Raw genomic sequence first — 5,000 nt, 5'->3', positions numbered from 1 at the left:
TAGAATATACCGGTATCTTCATCACAAACAAAGGGGCTTATTAATATTAGCCAGGCTATGACAATCCTGCACGTAATCAGCCTCAAGCTTTCATGTTTAGAGACCAATCAGTTAGATTAGGATAGAGTATAGAGTGGCTCTGGGACAAAAGTCAATAAGTCAATAGCGAAATGGGGTACTTTTTTTGTATACTACGCAAGTGATTTTGTTATGAAAGTTAAAAGTTTTCCTACAAGATTCAATAATGCATGGATAACCACATTAAATCATATTTTGCAGAGTCATTTCTTGTTGTCAAGGACCTCGCGTCGATTAGCATCCATTTTGGTAAGTTGCTCACTGTTTCTCGTTTCTTTATAACACGAACAAGTAATAATTTATGTGTAATAAACCAGTTCTGATTAATTTTGCGTTACTTTTTGTCAGAATTCCTTATAAGTTTATTTTCTGAAGTGCTCACGGTCACTCATGATTAGTTGCGAATGATGCATCCAAATGATCCACCAGTATTATTTATCCCTTAAAAATTTTTTTTAGCCAGATTTATTATTCCTGCTCAAAAGGTTTTAAAAAGGAACATTGCAAGGTATTAAGTGATATTAGCTTGCTGGGTGTACCTGTAATAAGTTATTTGTCTGTCGTTTGATTGAACTGTGACTATATATAGGTCACTTGTGTTCATTTTGTGTTTATTTTTATTCCAATTATTTTCAACTTCTTTTCATCATCCTAATTACTATTATTTGCTTGTTTACCCATAATTACTCAATTTCCTCATATTTTTGCTTGTGTAGTTGTGTTATCCCCACACATTTCTCTTACCTCATTCCTGTTGTGTAGGAGTGGTAAACTCCTTCTTCTCTTAGGTAAATCCTGTATTAGTGGGTAGTATATTTACCCCCTAGCCTTATTTGGTTTTCAGTTAGTTTTCTATTTTCCTTAAATCCATTGTAAATTGGCTACCATTTACTCAGTAAGTTCAGTCGGTTCAGTTAAGGACGGTGCCTACTAATTCAAAGGTATTTTTGCCCCGAGTTATGATTATGCAGGAAAGGTAGATCTTCCCAAGTGTTATTGAAATCCAAAAAGAAAATTGGGGGTAACCACGCATTTTTCAAAGATAATTCATGAATAATATTTGTGAAAAGCTTTAAAATACCAAGTATTGTATGGCGTTAATGCATGGTTATTGCCAATTTTCTTTTTGGATACCAAGAGTACTTACTAAGATCTACTTTCTCTGCATAGTTTTAAACCTCGCAAAAATATCCCTGCATTAGTAAGCATCACTGATAGGAAATCCGAGTATCTGGAGATGCGCAGAACGTATGCGCAATAACAATAGTAGGCACCGTCCTTAATTTATCTGAAGAGTGTCAGTCTTCAAGACAAGTCATCTTCCAAGTCTTCTGAGGTGTGTAGTTATCAATAACATTTGGTATGTTCAGGCTTCTCGACGCAATAGAAATTTGCGCTTATCACTGCGACACAACATGGTTTCATTTGATTTCATACCCGCGGTGTAATATATGAAGTATTTCATATATATCTTTCACTCATAATTACTTATCATGGAAAGTTGTGAACTCAGAAGTGACCAGCTCCCAACGTCAGTGGCTTCATAGCTCAGTTGGTTAGAGCATCGCACCGGTAAATTTTCTAGAAATTCCTAGAATTTACCAGTTTCCTTTTCTGGGAAATTCTAGAAAATTCTAGAATGTTAATGAAACATGCTAATTAGGGAAGAAATTGCCAGCTTTATTCCAGAAATCATAATCTGGTATCAAATCAGGTTTTTCCAGCTTGTTACAAATGCTGCTTTCTAGATTTTTCTAGACATTCCTGCATGCTATTAAATGAAAGCATGTGAAGATCATGTATTAATTTCCAGCTTTTTTCAAGGTCATTCCAGTTTTTCATGATTTTGCTCTGCCTTTTCCCACCAGTTAATTTTATTCCTTGATGGTTTTAGCTTTTGGTTCCTTTACGGCAATTCAGCCATTGGTAACTTTTTAAATTTATCACGAGTAACTTTACTAAGCTTCTTACTCTAAGCAGTCAAATGCACAACAAAAACAGGCATCATTTTCTTGTCTGCATAAAGAACTACCAAAGATCATTGAATACTTTGTTTAACTATAAAGTTGCTGGTCATTAGTGGTAATCAGGCAGTCATGTCTTGTACCTTCCCTTGTAGAACCAGACACTGTGTAATCTATGTAAATCCTATTTAACGACCATATGTAAATGGTATGTTATGATATACATAAATTGGATACAGAAGCCTTATTCAAAGGCTATGTTATACGTATGCCTCATCTATATATTTTGAAAGGAAATGCTATGTTTTAGCTAGTCAAATGGAACCTTTACATAGCATATGTAAAGGCTATGTTATGGGGTTTTTTGTGTCCAAAAATAAAAATGGTTTCAACATAGTTTCTACATAGATTCGAAACAGAAAATACACAACACATACATAATTATCCCGCTCCTATAAAATAATATTCCAGCGAATCATAAATGTGCTGGAAACTACAAAAAATCCATTGTAGTCAAGCTATTAACAGTTATTACAATACCATAGCTCACAAAAACAATTAGACAACAGATTTTAAAGCAGTTATATATTTTTATTGCATGAACCTAAGCATTTAATTCATGCTAAAATCTTTGGATTGGGTTCTTGTTTTAAATTTAACTAGACCCTCCGCGAGGGTACACTGGGTTGCCTGTGGTACGTGCACCATTCGAGACAATTTTTTTCAAGTTGGGGGGTCATTAAGACCATTTAAGGGGTCACCCAGAAGTCTTACCAGCAGAGGCCCTTTGGCTCACAGGTCCTCACACGTTTGCACGATCAACAGATCCTTTTCTGAGGTTAAAAAACTGGCTACCAGCCTATTATTTGTCGGAAAGAAGAAATTCCTGTCCTCTTTGGAAAAAATAGATACGCATTGCTTACATGTGGTAGTGAAGTAACTCAGCAGCTTATTCCATATAAAATGTCAACTGAGCTGTGTGTTGTCTTCCAGGAGATTCAAGTTGTCCTTGCGTAATATGTAGCTCTAACAGTGCACGATATTGATTTGGTATTGTCTATCATTGTAGTGCCATGATAGAAGTCTTGGTTAGATAGCCTGAGAAGACATGTGGTTACTAGCAAAGTTCTGAACCCAGAAAGATTGAAGAAAATAAATGGGAAGTGAGAAACATTGGCTTCTGGGCTGACATGTTGATAATTTTCAAGCTCCCTCACATCTTCTTTCACCTCAAGTTTAAGCGTGCCCTCTGAGCATCTGACAGCTTTGTAATACTAAAGTTTACTAAAGTTATAACCTGTCCGGCGGGGTTAATATCTGAAGCATTGGACCGAAAATACTATTAACGCTAACCAATGCGAACTCAGCAAGGTTCAGATTTTGTTACAAAAATTTGGTTTTATCAACGGAGTTGATAATGTAAATTGGCCACCGTACAGAGATTCTAAAAGCTGACATTTCGAGCGTTAGCCCTTCGTCAGAGCGAATCGAGGGATTATGGGTTACGTGTAGTTTTTATAGTAGAGTAGGAGCTACGCTATTGGTGGTAACATGGCAACGTGAAAAATAGGAATATATTAGTTAAATGAAAAGCGTTCGTTAATACCGTGAGGATTAAGGGTGCCGATTTGAAAGATGAATTTTTGTTCCAGATTCTTGCGGCTTTCCGTCGTACCTAGATGTAGGGAAAGGCCGCAGATAGCCATGTGTTTTTTGGAGTGGTTAGGCAGATTAAAATGGCGAGCGACTGGCTTGGATGCATCCTTGTCATTCTTCTCAACATCGCGAAGGTGTTCGCGGAATCGGTCACCTAGTCGTCTACCTGTCTCACCAATGTATAATTTATTGCATAACGTGCAGGTTATGCAATAAATGACATTTGCGGAGGTACATGTGAAACGATCGGTGATCTTAACAGATCGCTTAGGTCCCGATATCTTGCTAGTGTTAACAATGAAAGGACAAGTTTTGCATCGTGAGCGCGCGCATTTGAAAGTGCCGGATTGCTCGTTAGTTTTGAGCGCGCTTCTAACTAAAAAGTTGCCTACGTTTTTGTCGCGTTTGAATGAAATAAGTGGAGGTTGCGAAAAGATTCTACCAGTCTCGGGATCATCTGCATCGGCGCTATTTCATCCAGCAGAGAAGAACTCGATCAATTTATAACCTCCGTCAACTCTTTTCATCCGGCTCTTAAATATACCTGGGAAATTTCGGAAACTTCATTGGCTTTTCTAGATATCAACGTTTCTATTAGAGGCAACGTGCTATGTACTAGTGTGCACTACAAACCTACTGATTCACACATTTATTTGTTGTATTCATCGTCACATCCATCACATGTCAAGAACTCCATCCCTTATTCTCAATTTCTTAGACTTCGACGTCTATGTAGTGATGACTCCGATTTTTCCAGCAAATCAGAAGAGATGTGCCAGTTCTTCGAAAAACGTGGCTATCCTGTCTCTGTGGTCAAAGCGGGCCATCATCGCGCCCAACAATTTGATCGACAGTCATCACTACAAACGTCACAAAAAGATAAGAATGACAGAATTCCATTCACCCTCACTTTCTATCCTCATAATCACGCAGTCAAAAGCATCATTCTTAGTAATTTTAAATTACTCCAAAATGATCCCGAGACTGGTAGAATCTTTTCGCAACCTCCACTTATTTCATTCAAACGCGACAAAAATGTAGGCAACTTTTTAGTTAGAAGCGCGCTCAAAACTAACGAGCAATCCGGCACTTTCAAATGCGCGCGCTCACGATGCAAAACTTGTCCTTTCATTGTTAACACTAGCAAGATATCGGGACCTAAGCGATCTGTTAAGATCACCGATCGTTTCACATGTACCTCCGCAAATGTCATTTATTGCATAACCTGCACGTTATGCAATAAATTATACATTGGTGAGACAGGTAGACGACTAGGTGACCGATTCCGCGAACACCTTCGCG

At 37.7% G+C, this 5,000-nt stretch overlaps 1 protein-coding gene across 5 annotated transcripts in view; it reads left to right on the top strand.

Moving 5' to 3' along the window:
- Positions 1-5,000, top strand: part of LOC137997224 (tetratricopeptide repeat protein 28-like) — a 91,118-nt gene that overhangs the window by 40,050 nt on the left and 46,068 nt on the right. For all 5 annotated transcript variants that reach the window (XR_011122425.1, XR_011122429.1, XR_011122427.1 and 2 more), the window contains one exon: positions 280-327. The gene's annotated coding sequence lies outside the window, so the exon portion shown is untranslated. The remainder of the gene's footprint in view (positions 1-279; positions 328-5,000) is intronic.

The sequence above is a fragment of the Montipora foliosa genome, chromosome 3, assembly GCF_036669935.1.
Source record: "Montipora foliosa isolate CH-2021 chromosome 3, ASM3666993v2, whole genome shotgun sequence".
Classification (NCBI taxonomy): Eukaryota; Metazoa; Cnidaria; class Anthozoa; order Scleractinia; family Acroporidae; genus Montipora; species Montipora foliosa.
The sequence above is the reverse complement of the archived record's forward strand: the minus strand, read 5'-3'. Positions and strand labels throughout refer to the sequence as shown.